This window comes from Budorcas taxicolor, chromosome 1, assembly GCF_023091745.1.
Source record: "Budorcas taxicolor isolate Tak-1 chromosome 1, Takin1.1, whole genome shotgun sequence".
NCBI classification, from domain to species: Eukaryota; Metazoa; Chordata; class Mammalia; order Artiodactyla; family Bovidae; genus Budorcas; species Budorcas taxicolor.
The window spans coordinates 73,785,366-73,812,305 of record NC_068910.1 but is presented as its reverse complement, the minus strand read 5'-3'; positions in this window follow the sequence as shown (position 1 = coordinate 73,812,305).

Sequence of the window (26,940 nt, the reverse complement as noted above, 5' to 3'; positions counted from 1 at the left end):
GGTGGTGACTTGACATTGTTTTCTTCCCAGAAGCAATACTTGGGGAATAATTTAGGAAATCTGGAAGATGCATTGACCCCATCAGTGACGTCTGCAGTATCCATGTCACTTGAAAGAGTTTGTATAAGCTTCCAAAATGCTTAATTTATTCATTTGGAAGATGTGGTTATCAAATGTCATTCTCAGTATAATGCATTATAGATTGATATCAATCATGTCATAGAAGTAATTAAGAATAAGAAAGTTCTTGTCCTTATGAAACTTTCAACTTAAGATCATCCACATATAAATATAATTAAGAGCAAAGTCTTATTGGAAGTAACTGTTAAGATCAATTACAGTACTTTTTAAATGTTCTATTCTATTTTTACAATTCTTTTCAAGGTTCAACAAACCCATTCACATATCCCATAGTATGAAAGTGAAAGAAAGTGAAAGTCACTCAGTAGCGTCTGACTCTTTGTTACCCCATGGACTATACTGTTTATGGAATTCTCCAGGACAGGATACTGGAGTGGGTAGCGTTCCCTTTTCTAGGAGATCTTCCCAACCCAGGGATCAAAAACCCAGGTCTCCCACAATATAGACAGATTCTTTACCAGCTGAGCCACCAGGGAAGCCCATCCATAGTATAGAACTGATCTATTTTAGTTTATCTCCATACAACCTGTCCTTAAGTAAGGATAAGTGTTAGTCACTCAGTTGTGTTTGATTACTTGTGACCCCATGGACTGTAGCCCTCCAGGCTCCTCTGTACATGGAATTCTCAAGGCAAGAATACTGGAGTGGTTGGCCATTTCCCAGGGGATCTTCCTGACCCAGAGTTTGAACTCGGGTCTCCTGCTTTGCAGGCAGATTCTTAACCACCTGAGCCAATTTTGCCTATTCATTTTTTGGTAAAATAGACAAATAGTATCCACATGAAAAAAAAAAAAAAGAAATAGCATTGGATCCAATGGTGCGTTCTCATAGACTCACCATTTGTGTTGCCACACAGGTCCCATGATCAGTAGAGCTCTATTCTTCTGTTACCATCTTGAAATTCTTGATTATTATTTTCTTAAACGTGTCTTTTATGTGAACTTTGCTTGGGCTATGGAGAACACAGCTTTTTTTTTTTTTTTTTTCCAATTTTCCACTGCCTTTAAAACATTATGCAGCCTGTCCTGGCTGGACCAACTACACACATACCTATAGGCATTGACCCTTAGGAGACATAACTTCCTCTACTTTTTTTATCATCATCAGACCAGGCAACCAGTTTAAATATCAGTTGAGCATCTACAACTCCAAAAGTTTTGAGGTATGAGATAAACGTCCAAGATGGTAAACTGCAAGGAAAATATTTTTCATCATGTAAATTGTGATAAACCTGCTTTAAAATTGTAAACCTTTTCTAAAATTGTGTTGCTTAATACTTATGTCTTTAAAACCAAAGCTGCCAACTAAGGGTCAGTGGGTCAAATTCAGCCTACAATTATGTTTGACCAGCAAACGTAATTTGTTTGACCATAATAGAGATTTACAAAATGTGAATGTGAGTGCTTTTAACTGGGGCCCAGATTCCAGGAAGCCAATGGCTTAAACCATTTAATTGTATTTTGCAAGTCAGTTACACAAAGTGGCTTACCTCTTCTGGTATTTGAGAGCACTAACTGTAGTTCTCAAACTTCAGCATACCCCAGTCAAGACCACCTAATAGGGCTTGTTCAAGCAGATTGCTAACCCCATCCCCAGAGTTCCTGAAACAGTAGGTCTTGGTTAGGACCTGCTGTGTTTTTGTTTAGTTGCTAAGTCATGTCTGACTCTTTTGGGACCCCACGGTCTACAGTCCCCCAGGCTCCTCTGTCCATGGGACTTCCCAGGTAAGAATACTGGAGTGGATTGCCATTCCTGCTCCAGGGCATATTCCTGACCTGGGGAACCAACCCACATCTCCTGAATCCGCAGGTGGATGCTTTACAGCTGAGCCATCATGGGAGCCAGGTGTTAATTTCTCACAAATTTCCAGGGGATCCTGAGGCCTCTAACCCAGAAAACAGAGACTGAGAACCACTAGTTTAAAATAGCAATTCCATTCCTGCTACTTGCTTTTAACTATAATGAACTTCAGCTGACTCAGTCATGAATGAGATTATGTAAATAAAGCATACTTTAATTATTGTCTACTTTAATTATTTAATGTATACTTTAATTATTCAAGCTAATTGCATAAAAAGTATAGCTATGAGAGCACACACTAGCTGAAGCAATTAAAGAGTTTGCCAATTTTTTTCTCTCCTAAAGAGAGAATGATCTTGCTCTTGCCTAGTCATATCACAATCTCATTTCCACGTTCTCCAATTTTTTTTACCAACATGAGCTGCTGCTTTCTCCCAAATAGTCAAACAGTTTTAAAATCATTCAGTTTAAAATGCTGTAAAGTTTGGTCACCCTCTGTAAATGTCAAAAGCAATGAGCTAGCGCAACAAGATGGTTGGGACTGCTGATGATCCATTCACATTGGACAGACTCTTATCCAACTGTCAAGGAGTTATAAATGCCCTGATCCCACAATGCCAAGATTTTCCCAGATATTTAAGAAACTAGCAATATCCTATGCTTAGATGCAGTTCTAAGCTGGGAGTTGTGTAACTCTAAATGTTCTAATGGAATGTAGGATTCACCCTGAAGTCATTTTCTTCTTGGTCTCCTCTTTGAGACTTGAGTGTCCTGTCATTCAAACAAGGTTGCTTTGTGATCATGATCAGCCATCAGCTTCAAACCCACACCTTTTAGAGGATACATGATATGGCAGTGTGGTGACTGAACTGGTTTTTCTGAAGCTAATACCTTCCAAAACCCTCTTTATGTCTACTTTCCATTTGTTTAATAACTTTGTTTGGGTAATGGAATGAGAGATTACTGAAACAAAATTAGCATCTCAATTTTACTTTTTGTTTCCATTTCTTTTTGTGTGTGTGTGGTCAGTCAAGGGGAGTTATTAATATGCTTTTGTTTGACACACCAGTGGAATTTTCTTGAAGGCTTGCTTTTAATGGGTTCATTAATTTTACTTATGATTTTAACCATCATCAGCCATAACTACAGTTCATTTAGTTTCTATATATTGGATCATCCACTTTCCATAATAAAGGGAGATTTTGAGAATATGAATAAGTTAAGTCCACAATCCTGTAATTATGTACATGCCTGTCTAATCCCCTAGACAGCAAATATCTTGAGCTGGGGACTATGTCTCATTTATCTTTGTTCCCTACAGTAATAAACATATAGTTGCTGTGTATTATGGTAGAGATTCAATACAGGTAGGTTAAATATTAATAGAAATGAATATTCCAACCCCCTACCCTATGCCTCCACCACACACATGCACAGCTTTTTGCTTTCATGTCTCATTTATTAAGAAAGGATGATAGTTTCTACCTCACCGTTTTCTCAAAAAAGACTGAATAAAATAATATATGTGAGCACTTAGATCCATGCCATGTAATAAAAGACCACTTGATTTATTTTGGCTTTTAGCCTTCCTGATTATTATTGGTATTAATGGTTTCAAGCTCTCCTAAGGTAAATGCTTTAATGAAAGGGTCATTTTACTGATTAAATTGAACTGAATTACCTTCTATCTTTCTTTCTTCTGTTCTATGTTCTGTTAGTTCTTTCATATTTTTAAAATTCAGATTGACTGTAAATTCTGACATCAACAAAAAACTATCTAATCTGCAGTATAGTTCCAGGGATATAAAATTAATATAGACCAAAAAGAGAGTTGAACAATAAATACAGAATACACCCTCTTCTTGAAAGAAAATTTCCTCTCTGAAGTGAAGGAGTCATGTTTGTCCCTAATGGTAGCTGGACTTAGCCTGCACTGTAGCCTGAAAGAGGACAACTTGCTGTCTAAAGTCATATTTTAGTCAGTATTTGTGTTCATCTCTACTGCATATCATATTAATACATGATATTACACTAAACTTCCTTTTCTCTGAGGGTTTAGTCACAAGATAATACCAGAAGAGGAATCAGAAGACAGGATGTTTTCTACTCTCCCTTTTTAGTGAACAAATCATTCAGTATTTTTCTAGCTACCAATCACCTCACTTGCAGAGTGATCTCTATCATAGACATAATGTTGGCCACAGGGACTGGCACATTTCTTTGCAAGACTGCCCAAAAGGCTACCTATGTTGTGCACTGCACATCTTGGAGGTGCAATTCACAGACATCTACAACAGGGCTATTTCTTCCACCCCTTTTCATCCAGGAAGAACTGAGTGAAGCAAACAGATACAGGAGCCTTTGATAGTTATGCTTTCCTCTCCCTGACATGCAGAAGCATAGACTATTACATCAATTATTTGTGCACACTACCAAAAGCAACCAAGGGAACAAGGAGGGCATTAACCATATTTACTCAATTTATTTCTATTCTCCCCACTTAATCTTTAAATAGACTGCTGCTGCTGCTGCTAAGTTGCTTCAGTAGTGTCCAACTCTGTGCGACCCCATAGACAGCAGCCCACCAGGCTCCCCCATCTCTGGGATTCTCCAGGCAAGAACACTGGAGTGGGTTGCCATTTCCTTCTCCAATGCAGGAAAGTGAAAAGTGAAAGTGAAGTCGCTCAGTTACGTCCGACTCTTAGCGACCCCGTGGACTGCAGCCCACCAGGCTCCTCCATCCACGGGATTTTTCAAGCAAGAGTACTAGCTTTCTGAAATTCCTTAGAACTGAGAATTTGGATGTAGCCATAAAGACTGTTTAGAACAAGATTATAAAACTAAAAATATTATCAAAAGTTCTCAAGCTCTCAAGCTCTCATTCACTTAAACACAGTACTTTTTTTTTTTTTTTTTGCAGAAGGAGTGCAATCAGTCACCTTTTCATGAAAAATACATTGAGCAGATCCAAGAAAGTCATTTCTACGTGTTAGCTGCTTCACATATAGGAGAATGTGGGGCTGCTGTGTAAACCCAAACCAGCACAGCTGTTAGCAATAAGGGGCAGTCTATGGAATTCAGGACTGAGGCCAGATTTGCCTCTGTAGCACATGTTTTTTTAAAGCACACAATTCCATATTTCACTTCTTGATTTCGTGGAGCTCAGACATTATTACAGAAAAAAAAAAAGCATCACAAACTCTTGCTATTCATTGGAATGTTGCCAATGGAAATTAATGGGCTATTCTGTAATTATGGAATCCTCTCAATTAATTATTGGGTGCTCTGGGATTTCATACCAGAGACCCATATGGCTGTAGAATCCTAAAATTGGTAAAAGCCGTAGACATCATTTCATTTGTATCTGACCCAGTGTAAGCCAGCTCCCCACTTCTCATGGCCCCTGTCATGACCAAGACATCTGTTATCAGTGTCCGCCTTCTAATTCTGTGCCTGACTCCTCATGCCTGGGAGTGAGACTGTTCTTTGCTGTTCACACTGTTCTTAATGACATGGAAGCAGCACTGAGGCTGGGACCCCAGTCTGACCCCACTGCACCATGCTGGCTGCACTGCTTTTATTCATTTCTAGGCTCAGAAAAACCCATGGAGTGTGAGATCTGACTTCCCTAGTCAGACTAAAGAGACTGGGACTGAGAACCTAACAGTGTAAGAGACATTAGCAGCCTTCGGTGTAAATTTTCACTAGTTTGGAAAAAATTGGAACAAGCCAGCTGATATGTTCTTTTTCTTTAAAAAGAAAATTATTTATTTTCGGCTGTGCTGGGGCTTCTTCAAGTGTGCGGACTTCTCATTGCGGTGGCTTCTCTCATTGTGGAGCATAGGCTCCAGGACTCAGGGGGTTTAGTAGTTGTGTCTCATGAGCTTCAGAGTGCAGGCTCAGTAGTTGGGGTGCATGGGCTTAGTTACCCCAGGGATGTGGAATCTTCCCAGACCAGGAATGGAACTAGTGTCCCATGCATTGCAAGACAGATTCTTAACCACTGGAGCACAGGGAAGCCCTGGCCCCCTTTTTTAACCACATTGTGTTCTGAAAACTATAGATATGACCTTCTTGGAGATACACTTCACATCTTGTTCTTGTTGTTCTTGCTCTCTTAGTCCTGTCGGAGTCTTTGCCATCCCATGGACCACAGCAAACCAGGCCTCCCTGCCCTTCACTACTTCCTGGAGCTTGTTCAAACTCATGTCCGTTGAGTCGGTGATGCTATCCAAAAATCTCATCCTCTGTTGTCCCCTTCTCCTCCTGCCTTCCATCTTTCCCAACATCAAAGTCTTTTCCAATGAGTCAGCTCTTGGCATCAGGTGGCCAAAGTATTGGAGTTTCAGCTTCAACATCAGTCCTTCTAATGAATAATATTCAGGGTTGATTTCCTTTAAGATTGACTGGTTTGATCTCCTTGCAGTCTAAGGGATTCTCAAGAGTCTTCTCCAATACCACAGTTCAAAAGCATCAATTCTTTGGTGTTTAGCCTTATTTAGGGTCCAACTGTCATATCCATACATGACTACTGGAAAGGTCATAGCTTTGACTATATGAACCTTTGTCAGCAAGGTAATGTCTCTAGTTTTTAATACATAGTATAGGTTTGTCATAGCTTTTCTTCCAAGGAGAAAGCGTCTTTTCATTTTATGGCTATAGTCACCATCTGCAATGATTTTGGAGCCTAAGAAAATAAAGTCTGTCATTGCTTCCATTGTTTCCCAGTTACTTGCCATGAAGTGATGCGACCAATGCCAAGATCTTAGTTTTCTGAATGTTGAATTTTAAGCCAGTTTTTTCATTCTACTCTTTCACCTTTATCAAGAGACCCTTTAATTCCTCTTCACTTTATGCCATAAGGGTGGTGTCATCTGCATATCTGAGGTTATTGATATTTTTCAAGTCTAAGCCACAAATACCTCTCTTTAAAAGCTTTGGCCAATTCAACAATTTACCACCTTTTAAAGATTTCCTTCCTTTTCTGCCATGTCTTTCTTCATCCCTTACTCCTGCGGTTCTCATATGGCGCCTCCCACCTGTCATCCCAGACCCCAAAACATTAGTGTGTAATCTTCATATTAGGCTCTGTTTTTAGAACCTGAGTTAAGCCATGTGTCAAACTCTTTGTTCACAGAAGAGGAAATGGAGACTCGGAGCAATTAAATTACTTTTCCATGGTCAAAGAGTGTAAAGCACATTTTTTTAAACTTAATTTCCTTTGCTCTCCCTTATCAAATGTCAATGATAAAACTAACATATCTACAGCCAACTTAAGCAATCCTCCCCTCCCCCACTGCCTTCCTGCCCCTTATGATTCATGCTGATCATTCTCTTTGTTAAATAAAACACACACTTTATTTTGCTGCTATTTGCATACTTTCATCTCATAATTTCTGATAGAATATGCTTTATCTCCTTGCGAACTAGTCAGTTCCCTGAGAGTAGGAGGCTCATTTTGATTTTATTATTCCCTAGAGTTCTGCATATACCAATGACTTTCTAGGAGGTTTTATGAAGAGCTCTGCCACAGCTAAAGAGGAATGCTTCTTTCTGCTGGGGACTTTAACAATAACAGCCAGACTCCCGAGAAACCCTCCACCACAACCTGTTAAAAGTACTATTGACAAATCCCTCTTATTGTCTTCTATTCCCTGCTTTCCCTCCTTATGGGCTATATCAACACCCTACCCCATCATTCATCCTACCTCATGTTTCTCACAACTAAAATGATAACTACTATTGTGATTTAATTAAGTAGTATCCCAGATCAATGTTTTGTGTCAGCTGCAGTATCTTTATTAAAGCAGATTCACACAGCCTCTGGTGTGGCTATTGATATAATGAATGTATTCTTTTCAAAGTCACTGGAAAGCAGATTAGAAATAATTCACAACTAATAATTAATGGTGTTTATCCACTGTCTTGGGCTTCCCTAGTGGTTTAGATGGTAAATAATCCACCTGAAATGCAGGAGATGCAGCTTCGATCCCTGGGTTGGGAAGATCCCCTGGAGGACAAAACTGCAACCCACTCCAGTGTTCTTGGCAGTAGAATCCCATGGACAGAGGAGCCTAACAGACTACAGTCCATGGGATCAAAAAAAGTTTGATAAGGACTGTAGCAACTTAGCAATCAGGCAGACACCCACTGTCTTGCTCCAGTGCTATTAAATCTCCCAATCTTGGTCGCAATATAGAGCCCTAAAATGCCTTGGTCCATCTAGATATTCTGCAGAACCCTCATTGGTCCACAGTATTGATGACATCACGTTGATTGGAACTGATAGGAGGTAATATCAATTCTGGTTGCTTTGGAAGAAAATGTGCACTCCAGAGGATGAAAAACAAATTCTAAAGCAGTCAGCCTACTATACTGGTGTTATTTTAGACTCCTGTTGTTTGGAAATCAGACTTTGAAGACAGTGATACACCTTTTAACATAAAGGACAAGTTATTGAGCTTTGCGTCTCCTTCCACTAAAACAGAAGTGCAAAGTTGACAGATTTCAAGTCCACATTTAGGGACATTACTCCAACCCATTTATCAAGTGATGTGGAAAGTCTCTAGTTGTAAGTGGCAGCGCAGAGAAAGATATGGCTTGGTGGCCACTATAAGGAGCTATGCCTATAAGACCATAAGATCCAGTAGACCCCATGCTTCTAGAGGTCTCTGTAATTTCAGACAAAAAATGTCAGGTGAAGTCTCTGGCAAACTTCAAAAGGAGCCCTGTAATGACAGTTTCTAGTCACCTGGAGCAAGTTCCTTGATGGCTCAGCAGGTAAAGTGTGTGTCTGTGAGGCAGGAGATACAGGAGATGCAGGTTTGATCCCTGGGTCAGGAAGATCACTGGGAGGAGGAAATGGCAACCCACTTCAATATTCCTGCATGAAAAATCCCATGGACAGAGCACCCTGGCTACAGTCCACAGGGTAGCAAAGGATAGGACGTGACTGAGAAAGAGCACTCCAGAGCAAGTTTGTGACATCTGCAGCGGGGAAGTACACATATTTTATAAAGCATGGATGTGAGAGTTGGACTGTGAAGAAGGCTGAGCGCCGAAGAATTGATGCTTTTGAACTGTGGTGTTGAAGACTCTTGAGAGTCCCTTGGACTGCAAGGAGATCCAACCAGTCCATTCTGAAGGAGATCAACCCTGGGATTTCTTTGGAAGGAATGATGCTAAAGCTGAAACTCCTGTACTTTGGCCACCTCATGCAAAGAGCTGACTCATTGGAAAAGACTCTGATGCTGGGAGGGATTGGGGTCAGGAGGAGAAGGGGATGACAGAGGATGAGATAGCTGGATGGCATCACTGACTCGATGGACGTGAGTCTGAGTGAACTCCGGGAGTTGGTAATGGACAGGGAGGCCTGACGTGCTGCAGTTCATGGGGTCGCAAAGAGTCGGACATGACTGAGTGACTGAATTGAACTGAACTGGACATACTACTGAGCACTGATAAAGACAGTGCATACAACGCTGATGCCAAGTAACTCTGTGACCAAACTATCCAACAGGACTTGCATGCTTTCAGAGTCCTCAAGTCATTAGTCTGGGCAACATAGAGAGCTGATGATTACTGGTGATTATTTGTTGGTAACTGAAAAAAAAACCAGAAAACTAAAAATGAGAATTAATGAATTTTTTCCTCTTCATGTCTGGAGAAAAAAACAAGATTTCTTATACATATTTGAAATTTGAAGCTCTAGTGAGAGATATGAGGCGACTAGGCTTTTTTTTTTTTTTTTTGTGAAAGTATAATGTGCTAAAATAGAAGGACATCCTTCCCATATTGTTGGTGGAAATGTAAATTGGTGCAGCCACTATGGAGAACAATATGGAAGTTTCTTAAAAGACTGAAAATAGAGTTACCATATTATCTAGCAATCTCGATCTTGGATATATATTTGGGAAAAAAAACTTCTAATTAAAAATTATATATATACATATATATATATATATATATATATATATACACCCCTCAATATTCAGAACTGCACTATTTACAATAGCTGAGTCATGGAAACTACCTGAATGTTTATTGACAGATGACTAGATAAAGAAGTACATATACACAATAGAATATTACTCAGGAAAAAAAAAGGAATGAAATACTTCCATTTGCAGCAACATAAATTGGCCTGCTGCTAAGTCACTTCAGTCGTGTCTGACTTTGTGTGACCCCACAGACGGCAGCCCACCAGGCTCCCCTGTCCCTGGGAATCTCCAGGCAAGAACACTGGAGTGGGTTGCCATTTCCTTCTCCAATGCATGAAAGTGAAAAGCGAAAGTGAAGTCGCTCAGTCGTGCCTGACTCTTAGCAACCCCATGGACTGCAGCCCACCAGGCTCCTCCATCCATGGGATTTTCCAGGCAAGAGAACTGGAGTGGGGTGCCATTGCCTTCTCCGGAATATTACTCAGGAAAAAAAAAAAAGAATGAAATACTTCCATTTGCAGCAACATAAATTGGCCTAGAAATTACATATTAAGTGAAGTAACCCAGACAATTTTTGTTATTGTTCAGTCACTCAATTTTGTCTGACTCTCTGCCACCCCATGGATTGCATCAAACCAGGCTTCCCTGTGTTTCACTATCACCCAGAGTTTGCTCAAACTCATGTCCATTGATTCTATGATGCCATCCAACCATCTCATACTCTGTCATCCCCTTCTCCTTCTGACTGAAGTTCTTCCCAGCATCCGGGTCTTTTCCAATGAGTCAGTACTTCACATCAGGTAGCCAAAGGATTGGAGCTTCAGCTTCAGCATCAGTCCTTCGAATGAATACTCAAGGTTGATTTCCTTTAGGATGGACTGATTTGATCTCCTTGCAGTCCAAGGGACTCTCAAGAGTCTTCTCCAGCCCTACAGTTCAAAAGCATCCATTCTTCAGCACTCTGCCTTCTTTAAAGGTCCAATTCTCACATCTGTACATGGCTACTGGGAAAACCATAGCTTTGACTATATGAACCTTTGTCAGCAAACTGATGTCTCTGCTTTTTAATAGGCTGCTTAGGTTTGTTATAGCTTTCCTTCCAAGGAACAAGCATCTTTTAATTTCATGGCTGCAGTCACTATCTGCAGTGATTTTGGAGCCCAAGAATATAAAGTTTGTTTCTGTTTCCAGTTCTTTCTTCCATCTATTTGCCATGAAGTATATTGACAGGCAGGTTTTTTACTGCTAGTGCCACCTAGGAAGTCCATATGTATCACATCTGCTTGATATTCTGGAAAACTTAATGTTTTCATGATCTATGAGCTGAATGCTTGCACATTTTTTTTTTTTTTTTAGTTTTAGATAGATACTTTTTATTAGGTTCAAACATATCTTCCTATTTCTTTTTTTTTTAAATTTTTAAAAAAATTTTTATTTTTACTTTATTTTACTTTACAATACTGTATTGGTTTTGCCATACATTGACATGAATCCACCACGGGTGTACATGCGTTCCCAAACATGAACCCGCCTCCCACCTCCCTCCCCATAACATCTCTCTGGGTCATCCTGGTGCACCAGCCCCAAGCATGCTGTATCCTGCATCGGACATAGACTGGCGATTCGTTTCTTACATGATAGTATAAGGAGTCAATTTTTTTCATTTAATACTTTGGGAGTGAACGCTGGAGGTTTTGCATATATAACCTTACTTCAGGTTGTTTGAGAGACACCTCAGGGGTCCTAAGGAAGACACACAATTGAATGAATGTGCCATAAAAACTGAGGACTATTGAGTAACAAGGGCTTCCCTGGTGGCTCAGAAGGTAAAAGCATCTGCCTGCAATGCTGGAGACTTGGGTTCGATACCTAGGTGGGAAAGATCCCCTGGAAAGGAAATGGCAACCCATTTCAATATTCTTACTTGGAAAATCCCATGAATGGAGGAGTCTGGTGGGCTACAGTCCATGGGGTCACAAAGAGTTGGACACGACTGAGCGACTTCACTATTGAGCAACAGAAGTGAAATTGAAAGTTGTATTGGTAATTCAGTTGTATTGTGTGATGATCACAGATGCTTTTCTTGTTAACATTCAGTCCATTGAGCTCTGCTTAATTAATTTATTCTGCTTAAAATGGAGAAAAGCAAATGCAGATAGGAAATAGACCATTAAAAACTAAAAATGCCTCTAATTGTTATCCACTTAATTTGGTAATTAAATCACATAGGTAATTTAAATGTTAAAGAAAAGAAACAAGTGAAATTGTGCACTGTTCTTCAATAAAACAGCACATTTATTTACTAACTAACTTACTTTGAAAGAACTTGCTTTGAATTTAATCAACTCTGCTGCTGCTGCTTGGAGAAGGCAATGGCGCCCCGCTCCAGTACTCTTGCCTGGAAAATCCCATGGACGGAGGAGCCTGGTGGGCAGATGCTGCTGATGCTGCTAAGTCGCTTCAGTCGTGCCCGACTCTGTGCGACCCCAAAGACGGCTGCCTATGAGGCTCCTCCATCCCTGGGATTCTCCAGGCAAGAACACTGGAGTGGGTTGCCATTTCCTTCTCCAATGCAGGAAAGTGAAAAGCGAAAGTGAAGTCGCTTAGTCGTGTCCGACTCTTAGCGACCCCATGGACTGCAGCCTACCAGGCTCCTCCGCCCATGGGATTTTCCAGGCAAGAGTACTAGAGCGGGGTGCCATTGCCTTCTCCGTTAATCTGCTCTACCACTGAGGAAACAGCCAAAACTCAAAGACTACATAGCACTGACCAGTCAAAATTGTTTCCTGAAACAGGATAATCCCCATTCCTTGTAAAGCTAATTATACATGATTCAGTATATCTATTTTACATGATGTTTCCTGTTAAAATATTTATTATATCATATGTCAAATGATCTATTTCACAATATAATCAAATGATTTTACAGTCTGTACCGGGAATTGGCAAACTTTGTCCCATGAACTGGCCAATTCCCTTTTGTAAATAAAGTTTTATTGGAACACTGCCACTTTCATTTGCTTACATATTGGCCATGGTTACTCTCATATTACAACAGCATAGTTGATTAGTTGCATAGTTGATTGCAACCAGTATGATCAACTCATGAAGTCTAAAATATTTACCATCTGTCCTTTTACAGAAAAGCTTGCAGACTCCTATTCTAGTAAATAAAATACAAAGTAACATATGGTATGATTCATTACTTACTTTATATACATAACTGCATCATATTTTAAACTACCAAGTAGTAGCTGCTTTAGAAATCTTTCTATCTTCCTAATAGATTTGGAACCATTTCTTGTTTTCATTTAAAGCATCTGTAAAAAGCAACTGTGGAAAAATCTGAAAGAGATGGGAATACCTCCTGAGAAATCTGTATGCAGGTCAAGAAAACAGTTAAAACTGGACATGGAACAACAGACTGGTTCCAAATTTGGAAAGGAGTATGTCAAGGCTGTATATGGTAACCCTGCTTATTTAACTTAAATGCAGAGTACATCATGAGAAATGCCAGGGTAGATGAAGCACAAGCTGGAATCAAGATAGCTGGGAGAAATATCAATAACCTCAGATATGCAGATGACACCACCCTTATGGCAGAAAGCGAAGAACTAAAGAGCCTTTTGATGAAAGTGAACGAGGAGAGTGAAAAAGCTGGCTTAAATTCTACATTCACAAAACTAAGATCATGGCATCCAGTTCCATCACTTCATGGCAAATAGATGGGGAAACAATGGAAACAGTGACAGACTTTATTTTTTGAGGCTCCCAAATCACTGCAGATGGTGACTGCTGCCATGAAATAAAAAGACACTTACTCCTTGGAAGAAAAGCTATGACTAACCTAGACATCATATTCAAAAGCAGAGACATTACTTTAGCAACAAAGGTCTATCTAGTAAGAGTTATGGCTTTTCCAGTAGTCAGGTATGGATGTGAGTAAAGAAAGCTGAGTGCCAAAAAACTGATGCTTTTTAAATGTGATGTTGAAGACTCTTAAGAGTTCTTTGGACTGCAAGGAGATCCAACCAGTCAATCCTAAAGGAAATTAGTCCTGAATATCCATTGGAAGGGTTGATGTTGAAGCGGAGACTCCAATACTTTGGGCACTTGATACAAAAACTGACTCATTTGAAAAGGCTCTGAAGCTGGGAAAGATTGAAGGTGGGAGGAGAAGGGGATGACAGGATGAGATGCTTGGATGGCATCACTGACTTGATGGGCATGGGTTTGAGTAAGCCCTGGGAATTGGTAATGGACAGGGAGGCCTGGCATGCTGCAGGCCATGGGGTCACAAAGAGTTGGACATGACTGAGTGACTGAATTGAACTAAGAAAGTCATATTGTCTTTCATTTCTTTCTTTCCTTCCTTCTCTCTCTTAGTTTCTTTTTTAACTTTCTTACTTTCACTTTTTCACTTTCAGTACCTCTTTGGCAACTGTGGAGAAGATTCTAATAATAGCTAAGATTGCCCAGTTCCTGCTGCTAAATTGAGACCTGCTCTGTGTTCCTGAGAAGCTTTCAGAAGGATTTTGAAGGAGACCCTACCTGGTGATGCAGAATCTTCGTGTTGTGACTTTGAATCCTCTCAGGATAAATTTCAAAGGAGATTAATACAAATAGTTTCCATACTTTAAAATGAAGTGAAAATTTAACCTATTAAAATAATTTACCTAAATTATTTGAAATAAATGCATTTGTATTTATTAAGTCTATAATATAAAAATACAAGATAAATTATATAGTATATAATTTATATAATAATAAGTTATAAAATAGCTATTTTAATAATGAACAGATAAGGCATTTCTGTAGAAAGGATCATTTAGCACTCTTGGACCAAGACAACGTGTTATAAATACAACCCCAAAAAGCTGTATCTATGAGTGTGTTGTTATTTTGTTTTGTTTTCCCTCTTTGTCTTTGGCTGTAAGCATGCATTAGAGCCTTTGCATGTGGATAAAATTTTTTAAAAAGTCAATTGGCTAGTGGAAGTTGTGGGGGTTAGAAAATTTGATCTTGCCAAAGAGAGCTGCTCAGAAAAGAAGAGAATCGCAGTGGGGGTTCATTTTAAGAGGTGGTACAAAGGTTTCAGAGTTAATTCTGGGAACAGTCAGAATGGGGTAGGTCAACCAATTCTGCGGGTGGATCATTATAGACAGGAATTCAGTCAGTATGCATGAGGTCAGAATTCTGGGAGGTCTGTCCATGCAGGGAAAAAAAAAAAAATACCAACAAGTAGGTTTGAATAGGCAGGATTTGGGTCCCTGGGTGGCACTTGGAAAGAAGAGCAAAATTATATATTTAGGAATTGGTTTTCCCATCACATGGATGGAGTCTCAGTGCAGGAGTCCAGCTTACAGAGGAAATGGAATACTACTGGGTGAAGTGGCAATTTTTTGTATTTCTGAAAGAACATCAGGTGATTGTTCTGAGCCATCAGGAAGTTAATGAATGATGGTAAATTGAGGACTGACCACTGACAAAGGTACCTTGAGCATGAAAGACAGATCTATATTAGGGCAATTGAGCCAGGTGGCTCAGTGGTAAAGAATCCACCTGTCAATGCAAGCGATGCGAGTTGAATCCCTGGGTCCGGAAGATCCCCTGGAAGAGGAAATGGCAACCCACTCCAGTGTTCTTACCTGGGAAATACCATGGACAGAGGAGCCTGGCAGGCTCTGGTCCATGGGATCACAAAGGGTTGGACATGACTGAAGTGACTGAGCACCCACTAGGTCCTAGAGCTTGAACTATTTGAACTCCCCTGCCTCTTGCAGAGGATGATAAAATGCTTCTCCCAGAACAGGGCTTACAGCTGTGGCTGATCTAAGCTTTGGAATTAGTCCCAAGACGGAAAACAAGGCAGGGTCTGATATATTCATTGGCACTTCCTTTGGAGCTGTCAAACACATCTGAATAACACAATCTAAACTGCACAACCTGGGAATGGAAGAGTAGTGGGGAGAGTTTGCTGATAGATTTTAAAATATACTTGTTGAACAAAGATATAGTACCTAAAAGGCCCTATCATGAGATTTGTTTTTGGTGAGGGTAGGGGTCATTCTCAGGTCAGAGTCACGTATTGTGAAAACCACCTAATGACTTTGATTTGGCTATCCAATTCTTAACTCTGTGTTTTAGCTTTTAATTTCCAGTTACTGCATCGATTTCGTATTGGATGCTCATTTCAGAGTTTCTAACATAGGAATCTGGAATGTTAGGTTCATGAATCCAGGCAAATTGGAAGTGGTCAAACAAGAGATGCCAAGAGTGAACGTTGACATTCCAGGAATCAGTGAACTAAAATAGACTGGAATGAGTGCATTTAACTCAGATGACCATTATATCTACTACAGTGGGCAGGAATCCCTTAGAAGAAATGGAGTAGCCATCATGGTCAACAAAAGAGTCTGAAATGCAGTACTTGGATGCAGTCTCAAAAACGACAGAATGATCTCTGTTCGTTTCCAAGACAAACCAATATCACAGTAATCCAATTCTATGCCCCAACCAGTAAGGCTGAAGAACCTGAAGTTGAACGGTTCTATGAAGAACTAAAAGACCTTTTAGAACTAACACCCAAAAAAGATGTCCTTTTCATTATAGGGGACTGGAATGCAAAAGTAGGAAGTCAAGAAACACCTAGAGTAACAGGCAAATTTGGCCTTGAAATACAGAATGAAGCAGGGCAAAGTCTAATAGAGTTTTGCTAAGAGAACACATTGGTCATAGCAAACACCCACTTCCAAGACAAGAGAAGACTCTACACATGGACATCAGATTGATTATATTCTTTGCAGCCAAAGATGGAGAAGCTCTATATAGTCAGCAAAAACAAGACCAGGAGCTGACTGTGGCTCAGATAATGAACTCCTTATTGCCAAATTCAGACTTAAATTGAAGAAAGTAGGGAAAACCACTAGACCAGTCAGGTATGACTTAAATCAAATCCCTTATGATTATACAGTGGAAGTGAGAAATAGATTTAAGGGACTAGACCTGATAGATAGAGTGCCTGATGAACTATGGACTGAGGTTCGTGACATTGTATAGGAGACAGGGATCAAGACCATCCCCATGGAAAAGAAATACAAAAAAGCAAAATGGCTGTCTGGGGAGGCCTTACAAATAGCTGTGAAAAGAAGAGAAGCGAAAAGCAAAGGAGAAAAGGAAAGATATAAGCATCTGAATGCAGAGTTCCAAAGAATAGCAAGAAGAGATAAGAAAGCCTTCCTCAGCTATCAATGCAAAGAAATAGAGGAAAACAACAGAATGGAAAAGACTAGAGACCTCTTCAAGAAAATTAGAGATACCAAGGGAAGATTTCATGCAAAGATGGGCTCGATAAAGGACAGAAATGGTCTGGATCTAACAGAAGCAGAAGATATTAAGAAGAGGTTGCAAGAATATTCAGAAAAACTGTACAAAAAAGATCTTCATGACCCTGATAGTCACAAAGGTGTGATTACTCACCTAGAGCCAGACATCCTGGAATGTGAAGTTAAGTGGGCCTTAGAAAGCATCACTATGAACAAAGCTAGTGGAGGTGATGGAATTCCAGGGGAGCTATTTCAAATCCTGAAAGATGATGCTGTGAAAGTGCTGCACTCAATATGCCAGCAAATTTGGAAAACTCAGCAGTGGCCACAGGACTGGAAAAGGTCAGTTTTCATTCCAGTTCCAAAGAAAGGCAATGCCAAAGAATGCTCAAACTACCGCACAGTTGCACTCATCTCACATGCTAGTAAAGTAACGCTCAAAATTCTCCAAGCCAGGCTTCAGCACTACGTGAACCGTGATCTTCCAGATGTTCAAGCTGATTTTAGAAAAGACAGAGGAAGCAGAGATCAAATTGCCAACATCTGCTGGATCATCGAGAGAGCGAGAGAGTTCCAGAAAACCATCTATTTCTGCTTTATTGACTATGACAACACCTTTGACTGTGTGGATCACAATAAACTGTGGAAAATTCTGAAAGAGATGGGAATACCAGACTACCTGAGCTGCCTGTTGAGAAACCTATATGCAGGTCAGGAAGCAAGAGTTAGAACTGGACATGGAACAACAGACTGGTTTCAAATAGCAAAAGGAGTACATCAAGGTTGTACATTGTCACCCTGCTTATTTAAGTTCTATGCAGAGTACATCATGAGAAACGCTGGACTGGAAGAAACACAAGGTGGAATCAAGATTGCCAGGAGAAATATCAATAACCTGAGATATGCAAATGACACCACTCTTACAGCAGAAAGTGAAGAGGAGCCAAAAAGCCTCTTGATGAAACTGAAAAAGGAGAGTGAAAAACTTGGCTTAAAGCTCAACATTCAGAAAATGAAGATCATGGCATCTGGTCCCATCACTTCATGGGAAATAGATGGGGAAACAGTGGAAACAGTGTCAGAATTTATTTTTGGGGCCTCCAAAATCACTGCAGATGGTGACTACAACCATGAAATTAAGAGACACTTACCCCTTGGAAGAAAAGTTGTGACCAACCTAGACAGCATATTCAGAAGCAGAGACATTACTTTGTTGACAAAGATCTGTCTAGTCAAAGCTATGGTTTCTTCAGTGGTCATGTATGGATGTGAGAGTTGGACTGTGCAGAAAGCTGAGCACCGAAGAATTGATGCTTTTGAACTGTGGTGTTTGAGAAGACTTTTGAGAGTCCCTTGGACTGCAAGGAGATCCAACCAGTCCATTCTAAAGGAGATCAGCCCTGGGTGTTCTTTGGAAGGAATGATGCTACAGCTGAAACTCCAATATTTTGGCCACCTCATGCAAAGAGTTGACTCATTGGAAAAGACTCTGATGCTGGGTGGGATTGGGGGCAGGAGGAAGAGGGGACAACAGGGGATGAGATAGCTGGATGGCATCACCGACTCGATGGATGTGAGTTTGTGTACTCGGGGGAGATGGTAATGGACAGGGAGGCCTGATGTTTTGCGATTCATGGGGTCACAAAGAGTTGGACACGACTGAGCGACTGAACTGAACTGAACACTGACCTAGTGATCCTTGTTTTTGCCCAGGAATGACAGTTCTCTACCTATGGTGTACTCTGCCTCCAATGATCCTACTTAAGGACTCAGCAGGAATGGCTCAAATCCCTTCCACATGCAGAATGATTTTGTTGTTTTGCACACTAGCTTGTTCTGCTTTTCAAAAATCTTTATCTACCTGGATTGTTGCCTGATAGCATGTCAATACCACATTACACAGGGACTTTCTCAGAGTAAGTGCTCCAAGAGTATTTGTCTATTGAATTATGATGACAGTCAAAGGCTTTTAGTAATTATTAGATGAACTTGTATCATTACGGGAAATAACAAGAGAACTTCATGAACTGCAGCTTTCAAATTCATAGTTTAAATGTGTATGTACATTTATATATACAAGCTTCTGAGAATTTACATGTCTACTACTGGCTCTCTAAATTATTAAAATATTTAAGATAGATATATAGAGTATGGAAACTTGATCACAAATGCTTAAAATGAGAAATTAGCAAGGGTGATATTAGTACTGAGCCCATATTTCAAATTCAAAAGAAAGTTGTTGAACATAGTAGATTTATATCACTTCTCATAGCCTTAATTGAGAAATACTTATATTATTTTTAATTCTGGGGAAACATAAACTTGCTTTATTTTAGGTTTATGTCTACTTTGTCAAAGCAGAAGCTAAATAACTATTTAATTCAGTTATATGTAGAATCATATTGTTTTTAATAATGCAGATTGACAGGTAAATAATCACAGGGAAATTAAAGATAGTGTAGAATATAGCAAATCAATTGGCCATCACTAGTGAAAACTTTAAAAGTTGCTAGGTTGTAAAGATATGTAAGAAGGAAAATCAGATTGCATGGTGTTTCCCAGCATTATAGACAGTGAAAGACATTTTTCAAAGCCCAAATAGAAAAATCAAGTCAATGAAACTGAGAAAAGAGAGATAAAGTGGAGGGAAAAAAACTTTAGGCTTGACCATAGTAAGAGCCTGCCTCTAAACTTTGCAAAGGCATAAACTGAATTTGAGCTAAAAATTCAGGTTTTTCAGGTTTTTGTTAATTCTAATTTACCAAACTGTTGTTGTTAGGACACTTATTCAATACACAGTGGATTAATGATGAATTTATAGATCTTAGCTGCATTTACAATGTCTGTGTTGCAGCCAACCGGTAGCTCCTGGGATGATTTCATTAACAAATGTTATATTAATGAACATTAAAGATAATTTTTATTTAGGTAATAAATATGAATTTGGAAATGTAAGTGGCACATAATAACCATGATTTAGGTAGTTGTCCAGGGCTTCCCTGGTGGCTCAGAGGTTAAAGCATCTGCTTCCAATGTGGGAGACCCAGGTTCGACCCCTGGGTCGGAAAGATCCCCTGGAGAAGGAAATGGTAACTCACTCCAGTATTCTTACCTGGAGAATCCCATGGACAGAGAAGCCTGGTAGGCTACAGTCCACGGGGTTGCAAAGAGTCGGACACGACTGAGTGACTTCACTTCAGGTAGTTGTCCAAAGTTTTTTGTTGTTGCTTTTTCCCATAAATTATGCAACTTAATGTGAGAATTTAAAATGAAATATTTAATATATAATAAAATGTGACATACAGATTTGGCAAAATACGTGAAGGTACTGCAAAATTAATTGATGTTCTAAAATTTTGGGAACTGAAGCAATCCCATTTACCACTGGGCTACTTCCCTTCTGGTTAAGGTTTCTGTGAAGTCAAATTGCAGATCAGAAAGATGATTGGTAAGCCCAGACTCAACAACTAAGGCCTTTGTCTAGTTTTAATAACTATATTGGCAAAGTCATGAAAATTCTGGAATCCAGTTTAGAACAATATAGTCTTACCATAATTATTTATTTTTTACAATGTGCAAGAGTGCCCCCTATTACCAAAGGATAGCCTTTATAGAATCATTTTGTAGGAGAGCTCAGTGAGACTTCTAAGATATTAAAATGAACAAACCTGAAGAAATGAGTATGTGTCAACTTATAAGACGGACAGGAGCCCTGAGAAGGCAGGTCCTCCCTGAGGGAAGCAGTGGCTGAAAAAATGTCATCCCAGCAGGAAATACCCGGCTTCAGCCAATGGAGAGGTGCTTCGGTTGAGTCTGGAATTAAGTTCCTTTCCATTTCTGCCCTTATTTCTTAACCCTCTGTTTCTAGTCTGTAAAGTAACTTACAGAGTAGCTGAGAAGATTAAGGGAAATAATATCACATGGCCAGCACTCAATAGCAATATTATGACTTTTTGCCCTGAGAAGCTTGTCATGTTTTTTTCTTTCGCCTTTTTTTTTTTTTGGTGAGTATGGTGATTGTGAAATTGAAGAAACCCTATTACTTGGAGGGACATGTGGGGAGTGTGGGCAGTCTTAAGTATAGACCAGAAATCACTCAGAGGGAAAACATTCTTTCCACCCTGAGGTTCAGTACCAGCTGCTGGGGTGGCGGCAGCAGCTGTGGTAATACCACCAGCCGCAGAAGCGACAAGGTTGACCTGGCAGCGTCAGTGGGGAGTTGACAGCGGTGTGAGTGAAAGAACACCTTGAACTTTCAGGGAGTATCTGGGGAAAGAAACGATAAGCAGTAAGTTCCAACACAGGCCAGATCTTGGGAACAGCGTGACATGGTGATAAAATGATGGATTCTGAACTTGAATAAGGGCGGGACCAGTTATGTGCCTTTGAACATACTACTTAGCCTCCTGAACTCTGTTCTTTCATCTGTAGTAAGAATAGTGGCATTGATACCTACCTAGCAATGCTGGGAGAATTTAATGAGAAATCCAGGTCAAGTGCCCAGGGCAGGGAAAGCATTCAGTAGACACTGGCTCCCAAGGAAAAATCAAACAAATAATGACAATAATAGAAAAACAAAGCCAAGCACTATTATCTCCCACAAAAGAATGGAATTTTATAACTGAATATATTTAATCTGAGCCTTGACACCATGCACATAGTGAATGTATGATCATATATGAAATGTGTATGTGTTTCTTTTTTCATGCTGAGGCAATAGGTTTAATACTAAGTCTCTTTTTGCTTTTTCTTTTTTTTAACATTAATTTATTTTTTATTGAAGGATAATTGCTTTACAGAATTTTGCTGTTTTATGTCAAACCTTGACATGAATCAGCCATAAGTATGCATATATCCCCTCCCTTTTCATACTAAATCTTTTAATTTGAGCATTTACTGTGAAAGCTGAAACAGGAGCTATTTCTTCTCCACATTTAAGACAACTAAATTTTCTTTTTCAGAGTGTTCTTTGTCAGAATGCCTGTAAGTTCCATCTCTGGACATACTTTTGGAATAAAGATGAGCAGTTTTTCTTCTTAACATTTAAAATAAAGTGTGCTTGATTTCCTGGAAATCAGTGAGAAGCTACGATTTTTGAAAATATCTGCCCTAGCCTATCTGAGAACATGTTTCATAGAAATAGGAAGGCACCAAATTAAGGAGAATGAGCATCAATTGCTTAAAAAAAATAAAAGCCACAATCTGAAGCTATGTGACCCTGGGGAGACCCCAATGCCACCCCTGAGAAATTGCTGAGCAGACCAAATCCTTCACTTGGAGCAGGATACCAGATGATACCAAGGCTCCCTATGGGTTTAACTGGGAAGATTCATGGAATGGACCACCCTTCACCGGAAGGGAGGATACACACTTTTCCTTTCCTGGGGTCCACAGAAGACAAAGAAATGACCTTGAAATGTTGACACATCAGGCTTGGATACAATAATTTGCTCTTGTTTCTTGAATGTTTAGTCATGGTTATTTCCCCACCCCCTAAAAATGAATGCTTAGACTATGAATAAGTAACTTGTCTACAACAGTGGAAAATCATCCAGAAAAAACCATGTTAAGTTACCTCCAAGAGGGCTGTTACCTAAACGTATTGTTCGTTTTGTCTATGCAACAGAGGAAAGAGTTAAGGAAAGTGAAGAACCATTCATGGGTCCTCTCTGTATGCGTTTGTCAGCTCCACTGCCTCTCTGACCTCCTTATGCAGAAATACCCCTCTACACACTGAGAGGATGAAGGAGTGCTTTCTACTTCTGATAATTATCTCATGGGTTTCGTGAGGGATTAAATGAAAGGTAATGCCAAGCCTGTGTGGTGTGTGTGTGTGTACTCAGTCGTGTCCAACTCGGAGACCCTGTAGACTGTAGCCTGCCAGGCTCCTCTGTCCATGGGATTTCCCAGGCAAGAATGTTGGAGTGGGTAACCATTTCCTAATGCCAAGGCTAAATACTTCCAAATAAATTGGTCAGTCTCTTCCAAAAAATACAGTTACAACTGAGACAGAAAGGGAGGGAGAGTGGGAGAGAAATATCTATTTGAGTCTTGAAAAGGAAGAGACTAATACTATCTGGAATGGCATGAATTAGCTTCCTGAAGTTGGCTTGGATGAGAGCGGAGTCTAGCTTCAAATGGCCTCTGTTCAAACTAGAATCTACTACTGCAGGCTTCAAGTTACTTAGAATTTGGTACCTTGTGTTTTTTTTTTGTTTGTTTGTTTGTTTTTATTTTTAACCTCTCAAACCATAACAATAATAGAACCTACCTCATGCCTTGGAGATATTCAATAAATTGCTAAATGGAAATCACTAATAATACTGCATGGCATTCAGTCTACTCTACATGAGTGTTAGTTGTCATTATTATGGAAAAATATGCATGTAAGTTAGGCGTTTGCGCTCATATACGTTCTACCATAAACTTGTTTCCTGACACTATATTTCTAAGGTTACAACATGAACTGTCATCTCCTTCCCATCTTGTGTACATTTGTAAAGATGCATATTAGTTTTGGCTGCCAGCCAAGCATCTGACTCTAATGGTTAAGGAAATAGAGATGTAATTTTGAGGAAATGAATTCTTTTTAAATCTTCATGAATTAGGCATAAATGGACTAGTGACTTCTGAATCAAATTATGAAAGTCAATGTTTGGAATAAAAATAGCTAAAGATGTTTAAATATGGACATTTCAGTGAGGTAAGCCTTTTAACTGTGTCCTTCATTTTACAGAGTGAAATATTGAGGCTAATTTAATTTTGATAGCCTGACTTTCTGTAGCATTTTAAATATAGTTTAATCATAGCTTGTTTAGGACATCTGCGGAGTAATGGAGAGTTGATTGGATTTGGAATTAGGATAATACTTTCTAAACTCTTATTTGTAGGAAATAGGTCCTGTCAGTGTTTACAAGTGCTCTGTGAAGGGAGATTTCTTTGGCCAAGTAAGTGGGAAAATGCTGAATTAGCAGATCTGAGTTCAGAATCCAGCTCTTCTATTCACAAGATATATTTTAGAAGAAGTCACAAGTGTGTTGAATCCCACTTGAAAGAAATCAAAAATGCTATCTCGCAAGTTTTGTTTTCTTGATGGAACAAATACAATAATTATACATGAAAAGATCCAAAATGCATTTTTGATGTATGTTGATGAACTCAGCTTTAGAGTTTACAAGTGGGCCTGAAATTGGGCATTTTTTAATGTATTTGAAATTCAAGTTCAGAGATAAAGTAACTCCCATTGGAAATGAATAGCTCCTCTACTTATGAGGAAGAGTATCATCCGCAATTGCAGACTTAGATGTGAATACAGAAATTGACACTGCTGATGATTTGAAAAGTATTGTTTGTTGCATAACTATGTTTTCTTTTTGATGTTTATATGTAACATTTTATGTATTTATTTAACATGTTTTGAATTCTGGGTTGGGAAGATTCCCCTGAAAGAGGACATGGCAACCCCCTCCAGTATTCTTGTCTGGAGAAAGCCGCGGACAGAGAAGCCTGGTAGGCTACAGTCCATAGGGTTGCAAACAGTAGGACAGAAGTGACTTACATGCACGCATGCATACCATCAGGGAAAACAACAACAACAACAGAATATGGAGTAAGAATCAGTATCAAAATGGGATTTGAATGGGAATAAGAAAAGAGTTTAAAACATTACCATGCTAAACCCATCAGTTAAAATGGATACAATTACAAAAACAGTTTCGTGTGTATATGTTTAGAAAATCTATGAAAAATAATGTTTGGAAAACTATTATGTCTCAAAAAGAAAAGCATAGAGACTAACATGTACTAGACAGAAAGTGAAACAACCAGAAATCTTACACAGTACTGGTGGGAACGTAAAATGTACAGCCTGGCACATGGAAAATGATTTGGGAGTATCTATCAAAGTTGGACAAAGCCGAATTCAATGACCTGCAATTCCAGAAACAGCTTTTTCCCCAAAGACATGCACTAGTATCTTAATAGCAGCATTGTCTGAAATAGCCCCAAGGCAGAAACTCCAAATGATCATCAACAGTGGCATGGACAAGCAATCCATAGTCTGGTCACACAATGGAATCTACAAAGCAAGAGAAAGAACCTGCCTAGAATTTACGCAGTAATGCAAATTTGGATGACAAAATCCAGACATGAAAAGTACATACCCTATGGTTCTACTTCCGCAAAATAGGCAAAATCTTTATTAGAAGTTAGAATAGTGATTACCTTGGAGAGGTAATGACTGGAACAGAATTCAATGGGTCTGCCCAGGACTTGGATTGCCTAGGACTTTCTTCATCTGGTGCTGGTTTCATGGATGTGGTCAGTTTGTAAAATGTGTTAAATATTGAGCCTTTTATTTAGGTTATGTGTACTTTTCTGTGGCATATTTTACTTCAGTAGAAATGTAAACAAGGGTGCATAATCTATTTTTTAAAATTTGATTTAAAAATTAAAAAAAAAATGATTATAGTCCCCAAACAGACCCAATCCAACTTCAAAGCAGAATTACCTCTAGGTGTTACATGAGAGGCCTAGTAGGGCTTCTGCTTTATATAAGATGTCTATTTTATATACATATATATGATGTTAGGGTTTACCTGCTGTGGAATAATGTTCTTTGTTATTGACTAATGAACACGTCTATCTTAAAGTTGTTTCAAGGATGCTTCAAACACCAACTAATAAAAGCCTTAGGAACAGGTGGTGTCAAAGGCCATTTTTAAGTCAAGTAGCTGTCTTTTCTCTGTGACTTAGCCCAGCCTGTCCTATCTCCTATCACTACAAAAGACAATGAACATATATAGCAATTATTACTCTATCAAAGGCTGTTAGGTCAAATTCAGAGAGTTTCCTTTTACAAATAATCTTGAATCTTTGCAGCTGGTGCTGTCCAGAGACTTCAGCAAGTAGAAAAGAATTCTAAAAATTCAGATTACAGAGATTTTTCTACTAATTCTCAGAGTGTCTAAGGAAATTTTAAAATATTATTAAGTAGGAAGTGAGTTGATTACCACAGGAAGAAAAGTAAATTTATAGAACATCCTTGTAATATGCAAGATCAAACTGGTTGTGTCTGATACTTTAGACTCCAATAATTTAATAAACAGTGATTTTTTAAAGTTTAAGATCATGAAAAGACTTTTGAAATACCAAGTGCCATAAATTTTTCTTCAGTTCATCACGGTGCCATGGTGAGTCCTTACACTTAGGTTTATTTTTGAAATAAAACTTTTTTTTTTTTTTTTTGAATTTGGGGTGATTTTTATTTTCTTTTAAAGAAAATTATTTATTTATTTTTCAAGAATCTCTACAACGAATGCTTTTATATCTTTTATAAGTTAAGAGAAAAACTAAATTTTATTTAAAATGAAATAAAACTTTAATCAATGAAAATACACAAAAAAAGAAAATGCATTATAAACTTTAAAAATATATGATAACAATAAATAACTTGGCTCATAGCACAATTTATATAAGAGAGCACCACTTCAGTTCAGTTCAGTCGCTGTGTTATGGCTGAATATCTGCAACTCGGTGGACTGTAGCATACCAGACTTGTCTGCTCAAACTCATATCCATCAAGCCGGTGACGCCATCCAACCAGCTCAGCCTCTGTTGTCCCCTTCTCCTTGTGCTTTCAATCCTTCCCACCATCAAGGTCCTTTCCAGTAAGTCAGTTCTTCTCATCAGGTGGCCAAACTATTGGAGTTTCAGTTTCAGCATCAGTTCTTCCA